The following is a 20,138-nucleotide window of genomic DNA, read 5'->3' as shown; positions in this document are numbered from 1 at the left end:
TTAGAGGAGACAGCTTCCAGGGGAATGTCATGGTTCCATCGGGTGGGACATTGTGTTCCCCATTTTCCATTGAAAATAACCTCCTCATGTCTGAAACCCTAATGGCCTATTGTCATGCATCTGCTCCCTTTTCCTCATATCAAATCTATAAACCAACTTTATGGAATCACCTTTGACAACTCTACTTATCCATCAAAACCTTTTTATGCTTATTCAAAGTCCATAAATCAATTGTCACTAAGGGACTACGGTTCCCAGAATCCTTTAAATACTCGGACGAAGAAGAGAGAATGGAGCAAAAGGGATCACAAGCTCGAAGAGCGTTCTACTGCTTCCCGGCACACACCTGTGCCAGGGAAATGTAAGCAGCCCAAGTCGAGAGATATTGCCAGCTCCTGTGGCAACTGGCAAGCGAGAGCTGAACCTCGCTGTGAGAACCAAGGCACAGAAGAGCCGGAACCGGCGTGGAGATGCTGAGCGGCTCGCAGACAGAGAAAGAGGCTGTAAGTTGAAGAACCACTGTGAGAACGCCAGGAGCCAGTGAGGTACTCCTGGGCGTTCATAGACCGAAAAAAGCAGCACAGCGCTTACCGAAGTTGAGTGGAAAGCAGGCGTGTCCAGCAGGCACCACAGAGGACTGCCGAACAAAGAGAAGGTGACTGCAAGTAGAAGGCAGGCCTGAATGCTTCATTTGCAGTCCATGAGAGAGAGAGAATCCACGCCACTGAAGTCCGTGAGTTCAGCCAGAAGCAGAGGGGACACCGGGGCATATCGGCAAGCACAGCGACTGCAAAAACATGAAAAGCAATATACAGAGATGGAGCATGGACATATTAAACAGGGGGAATTTAAATTAAAACTTACCCCTCACCTAATGTGATGATGTGCGAAGTTCTACCATTTAAAGAACAGTGAAAGGATAACCTATCACAGGGATACATTATCCAACCTTATATATAAGGACTTGTGGGAGCGGGCAAAGGCTCCAATTGTGGGAAAACAAAGGTCCTGGCAAGAGAGTAAATCAGGCCATCCAGTTGTGGGAAAACAGAGGTCCTACCAAAAGAGCCAACCAGGCCATTCAAGTGTGTGTATGCAGAAGTCGTGGCATGAGAGTAAACGTGTGTGTGTGTCTGTGTCTGTGTCTATGTCAGTGTCAGACGTCCTGGCAGGAGATCATACCAGGCAATTGGAAAAGACTGTGCTAAAAAAGAAAGAAGAAACTAATATTGTAAAACCAAATGGTTTTTGGCTACAAGTGTGCTGATAAGTCTAAAGAAGGCCCATTGAACTATTGTTGATAAAACTCAAGGAATAATAAAGGAACCTAGGGGAAGGGAGCTACCCTCTGGAACACAAACCCTGTTTGTCCATGAGAGGCCTGAAGAACTATTGTGTGGAAAAAGCCTAAAGGAGCAAGGAAGAATCCAGGGGAAGGGGATTATCCTCTGGAATCAAGCACCTTCTTCTCTGAGGAACCTTTTGTTTGAATCCTTTATTCTTAATCCTTTATTCTTAATAAACACTTTTTCCCACCCTTCCAAGGTTAAAGTCATTTCCCTTTTCATATTTTAGTGTAGTTTGTAGTGTGAGGGTCAGAATAGAAAGTTTTGACACAGGACAGTTTTGTTTTGACATCCTGACACAGAGCAATCCTTAGTTTTTGGTTTAGGTAAGGAAACTCCTCTTAGAGCAGGGTCAGATAGGCCTTTTCCCAACCCCTTTTTCTTTGATTAAAAGTCTTTCACCAAAAACATGGCAAACCTGTGTCTGACTTTCATTTCTAAGTCCTCACACCTCCCTCCCTTGACTAAAATAGAACGCATAGAGTGTCCATCAAGGATGAAAGCCAGCCAGAACCTAGTCGAAGAAAGAACCGTAACCCAGATCTTCATTCCAACTGTATGTTTCAGGGATTTTGTTCATCCAGTCTAGCCCCTGCATCAAAGTCAGACCTTCTCCGCCAGCGCCACTGGTATTTCTTTTAATAGTTCCTCTGCTCTCTCGACTTCCCAAAATATATATTCCTTCCTCTTCCAAGTGACTCTCAGTTTGGCTGGACTCAAGATGCCTGCTTTTATCCCACAGGCAATAAAACTCTTCTTTAAGGATTTCAGCTCTTTCCTTCTTCTCTCATTCTCAGGTGTCAGGAGAATCCGCTTTTGCTGGTATTTCAACTGTTCCTTTTCTTTGGCTGCTTTCAACATTCTTTCCTTATCCCTTATGTCAGAAATCTTGACAATGAGCGTTGCACCGATCTCTGAATCACTCGTTTTATTCTTCCCCGCTGTTTGATTCTATAGCATTTTTTATATATATTGGGTCCTCATCGATGTCCAGTCCAAGTACTTCTGGCATCCATGTTGCTGCAAATTATATTGAGTTATCCCCTCGGCTACTATCGTGAGGCCAAGTAACCTGACCAGCTTTGTCCAAACCACATTCTCAAGATATTCCATTCTTCTTTCTAACACATGACTACACTGTTGCACTGCCTCTAACTCTTTACCAAACTGCTTTATTGCCGGGACCGTCTGGTTGCATTGATTTCATAATTATCATGTTTTCTGTTCAAGCGTTGCCATTCTTGTTTCCAGCTTAGCCACCTTTTCACTCAGGTGGTCAAAGTTACTGTCCAGTCTCGAAACCTTTTTATCAATCCAGCACAGCATTGGTAGATGACTTTTCCAAGGTGTTGTTTGCTTGGTGTGCTCCGCGGCGCAAAAATGTCCCCTTCAGGTTGCTGTTCCCTCTTCTTACCCTTCCCTGAGGCCATTGTTGATACCTTTACTATAGATTGAAGCCTTCCCTGTTTTAATCTGGGCAAATGTTCTCCTTTTCTGCGATCTGAAATCACCCACTTCTACCTCACTTCGTGCAGTGGAAACAATATGGTGCCTCCAACTGGCGGTGTCATGGCAAGGTGCTATGCTGGTCCACAGCAGTGAACCCACTTGTCTTGTTTGTTTCTATACCCTTCAAAGGTTTCGTACCAAGCTCCGTAGCCTCAGTGGCATAAGATCTAGGAGTACTAGATCCGCTCACACCCATAATACTTGGCTACCCCTGTAGACTCCTTTCGCCTCAAGTGGTCTGTGACCCTAGTCAGGCCTCCCAGCCATTTCCTTTAGTTGGTCTGATGGTCCCATGAGGCTTGTAGACCCCCACAGTTATTCAGTTCCACATACCAGCCTGGATCTGTGCCAGAAAGTCTCACCTCCTTATTCTCAGGCCAGGGACTACTTTTCATTGGAGGCAGAGGAAATGAAGGAACCAGGGTCTTATGAGCGAGTCCGCTGTCCAGCAGGCAGTTCAACGCCTACAGGTGAAGGATTGAGTCCTCCCATCCTCCATTGTTGTCCTGATACTGCCATCGTCTTGCACCGCCAAAGGTAGCGGATTGGCCGTTGGGACCTCCTGGCCTGCAGCTACGGGTGCTCCAATTCACCCTTAGAGGGAGATATTTATCCCACTCAGCACACCTACTACGGTTCTTAACCACAAGTTGCTCGGTCTGGTTCTATGCAACCAAGCTACCCGGGGGACATCTTACGGTCAGGCCACTGCACTTTTTTCGCAGAGTGTTCCTGGCACAGGTCACTCGTTCAGTTGCAATCCGCTCTCTCCCAGTCACCAGCAGTGATATCTCCCCAATCTCTTCTTACATCGCCATGAACTGCTAGACTTTTTTGGGAAGGATGGGGGCTTAGAACGGACACCGATCTCTGGAGCTCAAAGTCTCTGCTCCTCTATGGTCGCCATCTTGGCCACGCCTCCGTTCTTGGTCATTTTGATATCTTTCACATGTATTGGATTTGCCACAGTGACGATGGAGTATACTCCTGAGGCACTCTCGAGATTTATGGTTTCTCTTGACACCACTGTGACCAGGGAGTTCACTCCTGATGCACTCTTTACATGCTGCTGCTACTCTAATCCGGGAGACTACCCCTTTGACTTTCTTGATTCTTCTTTCTTTGTAAATCGCCACTGGGAAGAGGGCGATTACTCCCGGAAAATATCTGACTCTGCATCTGGGCATTACCACTCTGATGAGGGAGATCACTCCCAAGGAAAACCTGACTCTTGGTTCTCTGGGCATCACTACTGTGATGAGGGAGTTCACTCCCGAGGAATACTTGACTCTTGATTTTCTGGTTATCACTATTGTGATGCGGGAAATCACTCTTGAGGAATGCTTGACTCTTGATTCTCTGGGTATCACTTATTGTGATGAAGGAAATCACTCCTGAGGAATACTTGACTCTTGGTTCTTTGGGTATCACTACTGTGATGAGGGCAATTACTCTCAAGGAATACTTAACTCTTGATTATCTTAGTATCACTATTGCGATGAGGGAGATCACTATGAGGAATGCTTCACTCTTGGTTCTTTGGGTATCACTATGGTGACAAGGGGGATTACTCCAGAGCAATACTCGACTCTTTATTCTCTGGGTATCTCTATGATGAGGGAGATCACTCCCGAGGAAGAATTGACTCTTGGTCCTTTGGGTATTGTGAGACAGGCATGGTATCAAGAGATGACACAGACAAGAATGTTGTACGTTTTAAACAATAAACCTCCTTATTTAAGATCAGGATGGTGTAAGGCCTAGTTTGCCCTATCTCTAATTTTTGATTTCCCTCAAGTGATGCAACTAAGGAGAAAAACCAGAGATTTTACTCTTGGGCACACCAGGAACCCTTAAAAACCTGGACGTGAAATACAACTCATTCTCTGTTGACAACACGCCCATCAAAGTTGCACTTGCTGTTAAACCCTAAGGGGTTTTTCTTGACTTAAACCTCTCTATGAATAGACAGGTTAGCGCCCTTTCTTCTGCAGCAGTTTACCATTCGAAATTGATCACGGCAGCCAGACCATTCCTAACAAAAGATAACTGCATTACCATAGCCAGAGCAATAGTGGGGTCTAGGCTAGATTATTGCAATGCACTCCTGGCTGGCACCTCCTCTAGAAACATTACAAAACTCCAGACAGTACAGAACAATGCACTGAGAGCAGCCACGGGCATCGCCAAACGTGAACATATATCAGCAACCAGAAAACGTGTCCACTGGCTACCGGTTAGGGAACATATCCTTTTTAAAACCTTAGCGCTTACACACAAGTGTCTGCACGATACCACTCCCCTTTACCTCTCTCAGAGGATCACCAAACCCTCCTCGGAAAGACCTACCAGAATGGCTTATGTAAACAGGATCACCATCGCCAAAACACTCAGAGCAAGAGCGGGAGAACCAGCTTTCCCGTCATTGCAGCCTCCAATTGAACCTGTTCCCTCCACACATCAGAAACATTGTCTCTTACAGAGCATTCAGAAAAGCTATCAAAACACTGCTATTTGTGTAACCGCTATATTTCTTGTATTTAGTTGCTTCAGTATGCACAAAGCTAGGCCTATGCTCACTGTAACCACGAGACAAGCCTAAAATAACTGTGTAAACATGCAAAAGTTTGTAAACCTGCATTTCCTGTAACAAAGTCACATTCTTGCAACAGCGCCTCGATGTCCCTGGGCTGTAGTGCGCTATACAAATTCAAATAAATAAATAAAATAAGGAAAGTCTATGTTTATAGGACCAAAACAAAAGTCTGTCAAAATCTATGCTTGCCCTCACATCTAACTAAACAAAAACTGAGTTCTGCTGGAGCTCTTTTCTGGCTCCCTTTCCCAAGTTCAACGCATATTAGTTCACAAAGCAATATCCCAAAGGAGCTCAGGGTTCTCTTCCCAAGCTTTAAGCACTGGTCCACAAAACAATGTTCCAAAAAAGCTTGGGGTTCCCTTCCCCATGCTTTAAGCACTATGATTCACAAGATTCAACAACTGTTCTCCAGTATTCAACAGGCTCTGGGTTTTCATTTCCCAAAGTTCAAAGTCTCTTATAACACCATTCAACAGTCTCACTATACTCAACAGGAGCTTTGGATTCCCTTCCTCAAAAGTCAAAGCACTTTACCACAGTATCCAACAACATGTTTCTTGTTCTCCTTAATTACTTCCATGGTTGGGGCCCTCTGGTCTAGGTGCAGTTGATAGACCGCACGGTCCACCTATTACAGGTCATGCAACCATATGTCCTTAGTTTCCCAATCTCTCTTCATTGTGTTTCCTCAAATTCGCCAGCAATGACTAAGTTCTCTATATTTCTTAATCCCTTCTTCTGTTCTTTAACAATAGTCTTTCTTCAGCTTACATTGATGTTCCTTGTTTTGCTCACACTTCATTTTGCTCCCCTTTCCTGCTGCACAACATCCTTCCTTGATATTTAGCATTCACTTGCACACCAGGTTTCTTTTTCTTTTTTTAAGAAAAGCTTTATTAGGCTTGAAATAGCAACAGAAGAGCGAGGAGTGTACAGTATACAGTCATTATAGTTACATCATAAATAGCTGGCATGTGATATCCACATATAGGCAAGGAGGTGGGCATAGCACTAAACACCTGAATAACAAATTTAGTCAAGCGAAACAACAACTGACATGGTTGGTTCAAGTATCAGCATGGGAGGGGGAAAATGGTGGTGTTGATCCATCGGACACATCAATTGAAGCCAGCATAGGAAGATACAATGTACTGCAAGAAGCATGCACAGCCCTGCCAGTTTTTTTGGGGTCCCGGCCAAGGCCCGCTTTAGTAAGTTGGCGGGGTCTGGACCCCGATCGATCCATATCTACATCAACTATTGTATTGAAATCTCCCCCCCCATAGGATCGGTACAAGGGGGAAGCCAGCAAGTAGATTAGCCAGATGTGTGTAGAACTCAGGGTCATCTATGTTCGGCATGTAAATGTTAAGTAGCACAACTTCTTTGTTTTGCAGAGTACCATAGATGAGAACATACCGGCCTAAGGGGTCAACATGGGACGTGTTGTGCTGAAATGTAATACTCTTGTGTACCAGGGTCATGACTCCCCGATTCTGGGTTGAATAGTCAGTGTAGTATCTCTGAGGGCCCCACACCTTGGCAAACCTCTCGCACCCCACCGTAGAAGCGTGGGCTTCTTGTAGAAGGAGTATTTTCACACCATGTCGTTCTGCATATAGTTGCACATTTCGCATCTTCCGATAGTTACCCAATCCCCTTACATTCCAACTCATGCAGATCCAGTCGTTATCGGCCATCTAATTAGATAAGAACATGAATATTACAAGGTATCAGGCGAATATCGGGGGGCCTGGACCTTAGACAAGGTAAGCAAGGTTTCTATTGTGGTGTAAGCCTCCCAGTACAGGCACAAACTCAACTCCTTCATTGCATGTCAAGCATTTCTTAACATAACTCCCCTTCCCACCCCACCCACATCCCTCTCCCAAACAGAGGTATGAAAACCCAATCCCTATCGAACTAACCCGAATACAACGGCATCAACGCCTGGGGGTCAGTGCGCTAGCCGTGAGAGGCATGCTGCTGCAGCTGGGAACACCTTAAGGATCATTGTGATACTTAATAACGTAAATGAATGTGACAGGAGGTCAATTCATAACAGTAGTCAATAATTGTAGCAAGAAAGCGGTAACCGATGAAAGTGTCATGGTCAACCGGGAAAACGTTCATCTATGAATTTGGAGGCCTCTTCCAGGATAGTGAAGAAAAAAACTTGATTTGAGTGTTCACTTCGGAGATTGGCCAGATACAGCATTGAGTATTCGATTCTGATCTCCCGGTAGTCTTTTCTTAACCATTAGGAAGGTCTTACGTTCCTGTTGGACAGACACTGAAAAGTCAGGGTGCAGGTGGATTCTGGAGGAGCCCAGGAAGAGTTTACCTGTAGCTCTTACTGCCCAGAGCAACATGTCACGGTAATGATAATAATCGATATGATGGGGTGCAGAGGTGCACGCAGTTTTGGTTTTGCTGTCAGTGCACGGTGAGCCCTTTCTATAGCAAATTGAGGAGAGAGCTTCGGAGAGTCGAGTAATGTGAGCAGAGTGTGTTTAATATATTTTTCAATGGTGCCCTCAATTCTATCCTCGGGGACCCCGATGATGCGTAGGTTATTGAGCCTTAAGCGCGATTCAAGATCCTCGTTCTTCTTGGCTACATCAAGCACCTGTCTGGAGAGTGTAGAGACCTCAACACGAAGGGCAGCAATGTCGTCCTCTGTGCCTCCCACCCTTGACTCAACCTCAGAGACCCGGCCATCAGTTTTTTCCATGTGGCCTTTGATGGATGATATGGTGCCATTCATATCGTCAAGCTTGGAGTGAAGAGTGGTGAATCGTTCACGCATAAATTCCATCATTGACTGTGACTCAGTAGGTTCGAGAGTGTCGGGCTCCCGAAGGAATTCCCCACATTCCTCCTCACCTGTTTCTTCTATGGAACTGTCCAATGTTTCTGATGTCTTCTTTCTTCGTGGTTTTCTCTGTTCAATAAGCTGCTTCTCTTTCTTCTGATGAAGATAAGGACATGCTCCCTCGGAGGCCACCTTGACTGGGAGTCGCAAACCAGACCAGGTGAACCCCAGGGAGCAGGACCCAAAGTATCGGGGAAAAAGCCTCCTGGCTGAAAAAACCTGTTGGATCCAAATGCTATCTTCCGATGGAGCTGCTTTGTATCGTGATAATCTGGATCTTGGTAAGTAGTGTGGAACTCTGGGAATCGTAGTTCCACAGGGAGAGAAGTCTGCTGACAACGTTCTCCGTAACAACCCGGTCTTGGTAAGTAATGAGGAAATCTGGGATTTGTAGTCCCACAAAAGGGTAAATTCTGGGCTGGTCTTCACATAATTTGGAGAACAGAAGGAAGTTAGCGATAAGTTCAGTATGATGCAAGGCTAATGGTAAGAATAGTAAGATTGGAGGTTAGCGGTAAGAAGGAAAGAAGCCTTACAGTAGGATACCAAAAATGGAAGAATAAGAAGCAGAAGTAGTAGATCCGGTGAGGTGGAGGAATACCAGATCCGAGGAATAGAAAAGAAATGAAGGTAAGACTAGTTATCTCGTGGACACCGGTATGCGAGGCATACACGGAGTAAGGGCGTCGCGAGTAACAGAAAACCAGTGCAGCGAAGGAAGGACGCCGTGCAAGGCAGAAGTAGAATCCGAAGACAGAGGGCTACGGGAATAAAAGGAAAGAAAACAACAGAGGAAAGTAAGGGAGAAAGGCGTGAAAAGTAAGCCAGATGAAAATATATAGGTAAACAAACCAGTATACCTTAAGGAATGAAATTATCACCCGAGTGCATGGAGGAAAGTACAGAACGTAGAGAGGACTGTACAGAGAGAGAAGTAGTAGCGGAGCGTTGAACTGTAGAAACAAGTCGCTGGAACAACACAGAAGCTCTGAGTGGGAACCATAGATGATATAACGCAAAGATTGTATCCAAATCCCTGTAGATAAACAGTCGGCAGCCATCTTGGAAATAGACTAGAGCGTAACTGTGGGACACCGAACCACCATATTATGTGTACTTCCATTTCTGCCAGCACTTCCAGGAGCGGTGCATGACAGTATGCCCCCTTCTGTGCCCTGCTTCGCCCGGTTTGCCAGGATACCTTCTGTGAAACTGTTGGAGAAGACGAGGAGCATGAATATATCTTCTGGGTTCCCACGATCTCTCTGAATCAGGATAACCCTTCCAGTGTACCAGGTATTGTAGAGTGCCTTTGTGATATCTGGAGTCGATCAACCTGGATACCTCGTACTCTTCAGGCTCCTTGGGTTTGGGAACAGGTCTTCTCTGAACAGCCCTTTTAAAGCGATCCTCCACATAAGCTTTCAAAAGGGAAACATGAAACACTGGGTGAATACTTTTCATGTTCTTAGGTAGTAACAGCTTGTAAGTAACTGGATTGATCTTGGAGAGAATCGTAAACGGACCCAGATATCGGGGAGAACATTTTCCCAAGTGAGTCCAACGTGGAAGATAACGGGTGGATAGCCATACCTGCATTCCTACTTTCTACTCTGGGTTGGACCAGCGTTTGAGGTCAGCGTATCTTTTATATTCCTTCTGACTTTCTACTGGAGTGGCTAAGGCCTCTTTGTGTGTCTTGGTTATTTCGCACAAAAGTTCTTCCACAGCAGGAATCTTGGAAGCTGTCTGGTCTGTCATGGGTATGAAACGAGGATGGACTCCATATGTGCACTTGAAAGTGCTCATTCCTATGGCATTGTGAAAAGTATTATTATAGGCGAATTCAGCCATGAGAAGCAACCCTGCCCAGTTGTCTTGCCTTTTATTACAGAAGCAACGTAGATATTATTCGAGGTTAGCATTGAGGCGTTTGGTCTGACCGTTGGTTTGCGGATGATATCCGGATGACAATGCTCTGTGAATGCCTAGCTGTTCGCAGAGGGCAGACCAAAAATGAGAGGTAAATTGGGTACCTCTATCAGAGATTATAGTGCCAGGAATGCCATGGAGTCGGACAATGTCCCTTAAGAAAACCACAGAAGTTTCCAAGGCAGAAGGGACTCCGGATAAGGCCGAGAAATTGGCCAGTTTAGAGTGTGAATCTACTGTTACCATGATGGTTGTCTTCCCTTCGGAAGGAGGAAGGTCGACTATAAAATCCATTGAAACATGCTCCCATGGTTTAGAGGGCAATCCACCCTGTTGTAGTAATCCCAGCGGTCTCTGTCGAGATATCTTGTGAGCTGCACAGATAGGACAAGCGGATACATAAGCCTGTATGTCTCGTCGCATAGACGGCCACCAAAAGACCCGGGATAATAGTTCAGTAGTTGCCTTTTCCCCCTTGTGACCTGTCATGGGTAAATCGTGACAGAACTGTAGAGCCTGGATGCGTGAAGTGTGGGAAGGTAGATATAGTGCTGATTTGTGAAAGAGTAGCCCATCTCTTTGGGTAAGGTCATAAAGTCGTATTTCTGTCGGGCTGAAACCAGACACAGCTTCTTTGACCTCTTTAAGAAACACATTGCATAGACCCAAAATCCTTTCTTCAGGAATCAAGTGTTCAGCTGCCTGTAGTTTGTCAACCTCCTTCACCCAACAGCACGACAAAGCATCCACTACAATGTTCTGTGAACCAGGTATTTAGGTGATTGTGAAATCGAACCCAGAGAAATAGTAGGCCCACCTAGCATGTCTCGCATTCTGACACTCCATCTGTTTAAGAACCTTCAAATTCCGATGGTCGGTTCATACCACAAAGGGATTCAAAGCACCTTGGCGTAGGTGTCTCCACTCTTCACAAACCAATTTGATGGCTAATAACTCTCGCTCCAGCACAGAGTAATTCTTTTCGCTTGTTGTCAGAGTCCTGGAATAATAGGCGATGGGATGTTCGATTCCAGTCTTGTCCTTCTGTAGTAAAACTTCACCCACGGCACTATTTGAAGCATCAGCTTCCAAAAGAAATGGCTTGGATTGATCCAGCTGCATCAATATAGGAGCCGTGGTAAACAACCCCTTAAGATACTGAAAGGCTTTTTGTGCTTCCAGACTCCAAGAGAATTTCACGTTCTTCTTTAACAGGGAGGTTAAAGGTAATACCACATTGGAAAATCCAGGAATGAAGCGACGATAGAAATTTGCCAAACCCATAAACTTTTAGACCTCTTTAACAGACTTTAACTCCAGCCATTGAAGTATTGCCTTAACCTTATCCGGATCCATACGAATACCCTCTGCGGAAAGTATGTACCCCAGGTAAGAAACCTTGGTGACTTCAAAAATGCATTTCTCCGGGTTAGCATAAAGTTGATTAGCCTTAATTCGACGAAGAACCTCCTTCATGTGAATACGATGACTTTGCAGATCAGAGGAAAAGACTAAGATGTCATCCAGATAGATCACTATGGAGACATACAGCACATCAGAGAATATCTTGTTGATGAACCTCTGGAAGATTAAAGGGGCATTCACCAAGAATAGCATCACTCGGTATTCATAGAGGCCCAGTGGAGTCCGGAAAGCGGTCTTCCATTCATCACCATCTTTGATCCTGAGCAGAGGATAAGCCCCTCTCAGATCAAGTTTGGAGAAGATATAGGCATCATGTACGGCCTCCAAAATGTCACGAATTAAGGGCATGGGATAACTATCTCGGATTGTGATGCTGTTAAGACCTCTGTAGTCTATGCATGGGCGTAACTCTTCAGTTCCTTTCTTGGATACAAAAAATAATGAGGCCCCACCAGAAGAGTTGGATGTCTTTATGAGTCCATTCTTTAAATTGACCTCAAGATAGTCTTTGAGTACAGCTTTCTCACGTTGGGACAGTGGAAACATCCTGCCAAATGGAAGTGGTACATCTTCCTTGAGATTGATGGCACAGTCTTCGAGACGGTGAGGTGGGAGGAGTCGGGGGATTACATCTTCAAACACTTCAGAGTAGGCTTGATACTGAACTGGGATCAAGGAAATGGAAGGATTTGGTAATTCAACCAAACAACTGGCGTGAAACTCTCTCTTGGGATTCTGCATGCAATTCTGACCACAAAAGTCAGAATCAAAACTAAGTCGGTTGGCACTCCAGTCAATCCTGGGGTTATGTAGACGAAGCCATGTGATTCCGAGAATAACAGTGAAATGAGCGGCTCTTATCACATCAAAAGCAATTTTCTCAGCTTGACCCTCCATCACGATTTGAACAGGATCAGTCTCCATTTCTGTGAGTCCTGAGGACAGAGTTCTGCCGTCAACCCCTTCTACCGGAATAGCTTGATCCTTTCGCACTAGAGGACTGCTATGATCTTTAGACCAGGTAACATCTATAAAGTTGCCTGCGGCCCCACAGTCCAGCATGACATGCACCTTAACAGATACTCCAGCAGATGTAGATAAAGTGATCTGGAATAACATTAAGCGGTTGTCCCCTTGGATTCTGGTGCAACTGCAAGGGTTTGAATCTGTCTCCCCGTTGCTTCCCTTGCAAAAGTACGGGGTTGTTCGTTTCCTGGACGGCGTGGAGGGACATCAGGGCAATTACGCAGTAGATGTTTTGAAGAACCACAGTATCTACAGAGATTCAGCTCTCTCCGTCTCTTTCTTTCTTCAATAGTTAGAGGGCCCCTCATGGCACCTATTTGCATGGGTTCCTCAGTGTTTGGTCTTTCCTTGGCAGTTGTCGGAATGTTGAGAGGAGATGGAAACCCACGATTCTTCCGTTTCTCAAATCTTCTCTCTGTAAGTCGAAATTCTATCTGCAAGGAGAGTGTTACCAATTCCTGGAAAGAATTTGGGCGAGCAATCTGGGCCAACTCGTCCTTGATCTCTTCCTGTAAACCCCTCCTGAAGATAATCTGCTGAGCCGTGTCGGGCCATCCAGCATTCTGTGCCAATCTCTGGAATTGGGAAACATACGTCTGCACATCCTGATTACCCTGTTTTATGTCCAGTATAGCTTCAAAGGTGGAGAATTGAACCTCAGGTCTTTCAAATCTGTCCTTGAAACTCTGGAGGAATTGATTGTAATTACCAATCAGTGGATCATTGCCCGTTACCAATGGTCTAGCCCATGTCAATGCGCTACCAGCCAGATTTGACACCAAGAACCCCACACGGGTTCTGTCCGTCTCAAAAGCCTTGGGTCTAAAGGAAGTGTAGACGGAACAGGCATCTAGGAATTCTTTCAATTATTTTGGGTTGCCATCATATTTACCATACGTAAAAGGCATAACAGGTAAGTCTCCCTTACCCTCCTCACGGGCAGCAACCTGTTGACGGAGCGCAGCATTTTCGCTGTGGACCGCCTGCATCTCGACACGTAAACCTTGGATGGCGTTACATAACTCTTGATACTGTTCAAGTGAGGCCATTCTGATTTCTTGGCGTTGTATTCTGTCGGGCTCCCGAAGGAATTCCCCACACTCCTCCTCACCTGTTTCTTTTATGGAACTGTCCAATGTTTCTGATGTCTTCATTCTTCGCGGTTTTCTCTGTTCAATAAGCTTCTTCTCTTTCTTCTGATGAAGATAAGGAGAGCTCCCTCATAGGCCACCTTGACTGGGAGTCGCAAACCAGACCAGGTGAACCCCAGGGAGCAGGACCCAAAGTATCAGGGGAAAAAGCCTCCTGGCTGAAAAAACCCTGGTAGATGGAGTATGGCTGTTGGATCCAAATGCTATCTTCCGATGGAGTTGCTTTGTATCGTGATAATCCGGATCTTGGTAAGTAGTGAGGAACTCTGGGAATCGTAGTTCCGCAGGGAGACAAGTCTGCTGACAACGTTCTCCGTAACAACCTGGTCTTGGTAAGTAATGAGGAACTCTGGGATTTGTAGTCCCACAAAAGGGTAAGTTCTGGGCTAGTCTTCACATAATTTGTAGAACAGAAGGAAGCTAGCGGTAAGTTCAGTATGATGGAAGGCTAATGGTAAGAATAGTAAGATTGGAGGTTAGCGGTAAGAAGGAAAGAAGCCTTACAGAAGGATACTGAAAATGGAAGAGTAAGAAGCAGAAGTAGTAGCTCCGGTGAGGTGGAGGAATACTGGATCCGAGGAATAGAAAAGAAATGAAGGTAAGAATAGTTATCTCATGGACGCCGGTATGCGAGGCATACACGGAGTAAAGGCGTCGCGAGTAACGGAAAACCAGTGCGGCGAAGGAAGGACGCCGTGCCAGGCAGAAGTAGAACTCCGAAGGCGGAGGGCTATGGGAACGGGAATAAAAGGAAAGAAAACAACCGAGGAAAGTAAGGGAGAAAGGCGTGAAAAGTAAGCAGGACGAAAATATATAGGTAAACAAACCAGTATACCTTAAGGAATGAAATTATCACCCGAGTGCATGGAGGAAAGTACAGAACGTAGAGAGCACTGTACAGAGAGAGAAATAGTAGTGGAGCGTTGAACTGTAGAAGCAAGTCGCTGGAACAACACAGAAGCTCTGAGTGGGAAGCATAGACGATACAACGCAAAGATTGTATCCAAATCCCTGTAGATAAACAGTCGGCAGCCATCTTGGAAATAGACTAGAGCGTAACTGTGGTGTGTACTTCCATTTCTGCCAGCACTTCCAGAGGCGGTGCATGACAGGGAGGTGCAGATGGGGTAGCATCCGAACACAGGATGCCGTCTGTCGACCTAGCCGGGGTCTTTGCAAACATGTTGATGGAACTTTGTTTTTTGTTGGCTCCCTTTGTCATGTTCTCAGCTGGGTCCTTGTTCAGTGACTAATCTATACTGGGGGAGTTGGGGTGACCTCCCGCGGCAAGGGCTTTATACACGCCGAGGGTCAGTGTCTATTTAAGTGGTCTGGTATATTCGTTTAGCAATCAATGGGTTTTGGGTATTACATCAGCTGGTGCTGGGGCCTCTATAGGCAGGCCAGGGCTGAACCAATGAATGTCTCAGAGAGGATCCTCAGGTGGGGGTCCAGAGGATCCAAGGACTCATACGTGATCCTCGGATACAGTCTTAGAGCCAGGGATACCAGAGGGGAGGGGTTATGTGCAGATACACCCGGAATCAGGAGAACAGAAGGATCCGAAACCAGTGTGGTAGTTCAGACCCTGGGTGGTGGAGGAGATACAGACAATCCAAATTCAATTGTAACGACCCAGAATTACAGGCAGGTGAATTCCACTATCGCACATTGGTTAATTGCTCAAGCGTTTGTATCCTAGACTGCAAGGGGAATAGTTGGTACATTTTATTTAGCTGTTGTGCGCCATAGGTAGTTAGTCTCACACTGTAGGTCCGCAACCACCCAGCTGGATTATTAGAGGTGGGCTCAGTGTAGCTGGATGGGGATGGAGGGGCCCAGGCAACCGAAGAGACTTTACCTGCAAATCCTAGCTGGATGGGCTGTACCAGGGTCAGAATTGCTAGATGAGGTCCTATAGGTGGTGTGGCAACTCAAACCGAAATGTTAGTTTTGGAAGGCTTCATGCCTGCATGACTGGGTTGTGGCCTCCAACGTAATGCAGAGATTGCAGAAGTGCCCCATCTACAAGGGCCTTAATATGTCGGGGGCCTTATGGGCTGTGATCTTATTGCCAGCAGCGACCGGCAGGTCCCGTGTGAGTGCCCCGGTGTCAGGCAGCTGCAGCGTTGAGGGAGTTGGTGGGGCCCGGTATGGGGCCTCAGCCACCACCGCAACGGCGGCTCCCAGCTGGAAGAGAGGGTGAGTCCCCACTCTCAGCACGGTGTCCCCAAGGGGGGACTGGGCTGTCGGTGGCTGCACGGGATGAGGCGGAGTAGCCGCCGCGTGCAGGGTATGTCTGCAGCCTTCATAGCCCCAGGGACTCACAGGTTAATGCTGATGGCACGGCGCTTCGCCCTGGTAGGTCGCCACAAGTTGCGGCTTCACTCAGTCCGTCTAGTTGTGTAGGTGCTGCCTCCACGTTGCAGCGCGGGTGCCCGGGTCCCCGTCGGTGGACAGCACATTTCAACACGTCGCTGTAGGGGAACCAGTGCAGCGGGGGTCGTTTCAGCCGTGGCGGGCAGGGGAATGCTTCTCCCCTCCAAGGCCCTGTGGCTACCAGTTCACTGAGGAGTAGGAGTAGTCCAGGCCAGCGGACACTGCACCCATCCCCCACACCAGGCCCCACATCCACATAGCTGCCGCTCACAGGGGCCGCCTCTGCTGGAAGCGAGGGCTGGGTCGGGCTGAGGCCGCTCCTCAGTCTTTCAAAGCAGCTCAGAGCTGCGGTTTGGAGCTGCGCTGCATTCCAAGGTTTGGGTGATGTTCTCGCCTTCAGGTACTCTCTCTCCATTCTCAAGGACCCTCTACCCAGGTTATTTTCCCTCGCTAGTCCACCACCAGGGTCAGGATCCAAAAGTTATGGCCCTTTCCCTGGCCACCTGAACAAAGGATCCCTGAGGAGTAGATGTGAGAATACCTTCAGGTGTCACACAGTATCACTACTGTAATGAGGGAGATCATTCCAGAGGAATACTTTACTCTTGGTCCTTTGGGTATCACTACTCTGATGAGGGAGATTACTCTGACTCTTTGGGCTCCCTGCACCCTAACCAGCTTTCCCGCAACCCCTGTTACCTGTATCTTCACTGCGGAGCAGTACCAGTTCTTCCCGGCGTCTCATGTCGCTGTTGGCTTCGCACACATTCAGTGTATATTCCTGCTTACCTCTTTTTTGGTCTATGCAGCTCTATGGAGACATTGCTGGAGTGGTCTCGGCATGTTTTATGGACCACCCGGTCCACCTCGAAGAGGCCATGCCACCGCTGGATTCTACAGCTTCTCTAGCAAGTCAGGTTTAACTTGGCTCGCGTGGATCCTTCTGGCTTCTCCTGTTGAGACTGACAGTCTCTCGATGCTTCAAGCAGTTCACGTTTGAATTTCCCAGGCCCTGCAGGACGTATACCAGCTTCCCTCATTGCTCTTCCTGATCTCGAACACCTCTAGTACTTCTTAGGTCTTTACTTCATATTGCTGGAACCACCCCCACGTAGCATCAATGTTTGTTAACAATGGCTTTGAAGTTATCTACATGCCTCCTGGTGGCCACCTCGTCACAGGACTTTGGTAATCTTTTCTACTGTTGTTCTGTATGTTTCTTTGGTTCTTCTTCATCAGATTGTGAGGGAGAAGGAGTCAAATGAGCCATGGCTTCTGGGCACAAGGGTTTAGGGAGGTCTTTCAAAGGATGGGAGTCATTATCACCATGAGGGGAGTCTCTCTTTATGAAGTCCTCCCGCTTTTTGCCCCCCGTAGTGGGAGGGTAGCAGCCTCACTTCCCTAGCCTCATAGGGAAGGGCTCCCATATGGGGAGAAGTGACAAGAACCAGTGAATTGTTGCAACTTTCACTGACGAGCACTGCAGCTAGTTTTCTTAGGTAGCGAAGCCTCATAGCATAGGGAAAGGAAGGCATTTATCATTTCATTTAATACATATTTCAGTGATATGGATTACCAGAGTGTGTGTCCTTCTTCTGACCCGCCACAAATGCCAGCCTGGTACCCGTCAGTCAATCCAGACACTCGCTGAGGCCTGTCCCAAGGTGTGGTCCGGTACTTGGAGGAAACCCTCTTGGGGAAGCAAATCTCCAGTTTATGGCAGGAAGATCCAGGGAGCACCGAAGTTCAGAAGGACAACTGTGGACAGGGAAAAAGAGACAGAACCAACCAGGAAGAGGAAAGGTATAGGGAAACCAGGAGGCAGGAACCAGAGTGGTGCAGAAGCAGAAAGGAGGAAGCAGGAGCTGGAGCGGAGCAAGAGTGGGAAGGAGCCGGAGCGGAGCAGGTGGGGGAAGGAGGATGCAGAAAGGGCAGAGATATGGGCCAGGACAGGAAGAAGCACAGCGTACCTGCAACAAGAATTGTAATGCATCAGGCCTGGTTCCACTCTGGAGAAAGAAGCACCATATTGGAGATGTCACTAGCGCGAAAAAACAAGACCACTGCCCACAGCCAATATAAGGACACCATTTACCAACTGTGTCCTTATAGTCTTTAAGACTATACAAAAGGGACCCTCTAATTCCACGCACTACTGTAATCTCTCACATGTTTGTGCTTTTGTGCGCATTCTATGTTACTTAATGCACCAATGCATGGGCAACAATCATATCATATCAGTCTAACGTCTCGGATTGACAAGGCTCTCATTTATGTAGGAATATTTGTATTTTTGATACATTTAAGTTCAAGGTTCATGTTGGTGTGACATACCGATCGCACATTCCTGTTTATACAATCCTGCACCATATTTACAGGCAATGAAATAGACTGTGTGATTTTCAAAACTCGAAATGTATTTAAAATAGTAAAGTAAATTCAACTAAGGTGGTCTCCAGCTTTTCACAATGGAGAGCACTACAAACACCAGTAATGAACCAAAATAAACTTGCCTGCCTATATGAGTCTCACTATTAACAGTGCATACAAGTATTAATTCCAGTATTCTAGCTATAGATATTCTCCTCTAAAAGATACTAGACATTCTTAGTATTCCTTTTGCATTCGCGTCTATCTAAACAACACCAAATACGTCAATTATAGTGTATCAACATGAGGCAAGTGTTTTTAAAGCATTAAAATTCCTCCAATACCAAAACAAGTATGGTACCCGAGAGAGGTCTTTGAACAATTAACATTTAGAGTTGTGACGATCCTTCGGTTGCCGCCCCTTCTCCCCAGGAGGGAACCCCTTTTCATGACCCATGGGAGGTGAGGCCATTTTTCCCCGATAGTCCCCCTGCGGGTGGTATAATGTGGAGGATCTCATGTGCAGGGACCCCCCATTCCCTCTCCCCAGTAAGAAGGACAACCATCTAGGGTATAGCCCTGATAAAAACATCAAACCCCACACACTCTAACCTCTCCTTCTTCTGCTATCCTCTTTGTAAACAGTAAACCTATGTAGTGTTGTAAAGTAGACTACCTAAAAGTCCTGAAAAGTACTGAGATGAAGATGGGCATCAGAAACATAGGTAATCCAAGTACCAGGATGAGGTGGGACACAGGAACAATAAAGAACAATACCAAGAAGGAGCTGCAGTGGTATAAACTTTCACGGAGGCGTAGTTCCTTTTATGCCAATAAAACTGAAGAAGGATTGCCTGTCGGAGAGATACAGCCAACCAGGACTCAAGAACGTGAAGCCCGGAAAGCACAAAGGAGACACAGAGAAGGCCAGGATGGACCCGAGAGCTCCCAGAGTCAAGAGGACAACAGGAATCCGTTGCCCGAGGGCATTCATAAGGTCCCTGGAGGTTGGCAGACAGGGACGCAAATGCAAGAGACACTGTCCATACCTTCGATCCAAGGTCTGGGCCGGAGATCTGCGAGGTTAAGGCACTGAGACACGGAGACGCCCACGCAGCGAACAGAGCAGGACTGAGGCCTGTAAGGAACTCATGGTGGCAACAATAAAGACAGACACAAGTGATCACAGTTCAAGGGTGTTTATTAAACTGTGTATGCAGGTTGGAAAAACGCCTAATCTAAACATAAATATAAGATAGGAGCAAACTACGACCATCAAATAATAATAAGGCAGTCCTAGTGGCATCTTGTCAAATTAAAGGGCCTATACTGACAACAAAAAACTATTGCCAGTCCTTACAACTAAATACAAAAAGAATGTGGAATAGGATTCACAAGAAAGAAAGAAGTGTTCACAAATGATAAATCAGGATGTGGTAGCCGGGGGTCTCCCTTCCCCACGTTTTGAGCACAGGACAAGACGGGACTCCTGAGCACAGCACACTCTCGAGCTTTCACTGCATGAG

The sequence above is a fragment of the Ambystoma mexicanum genome, chromosome 14 (genome assembly GCF_040938575.1).
Source record: "Ambystoma mexicanum isolate Mex_15411 chromosome 14, UKY_AmexF1_1, whole genome shotgun sequence".
NCBI lineage: Eukaryota > Metazoa > Chordata > Amphibia > Caudata > Ambystomatidae > Ambystoma > Ambystoma mexicanum.
The sequence above is the reverse complement of the archived record's forward strand: the minus strand, read 5'-3'. Positions refer to the sequence as shown.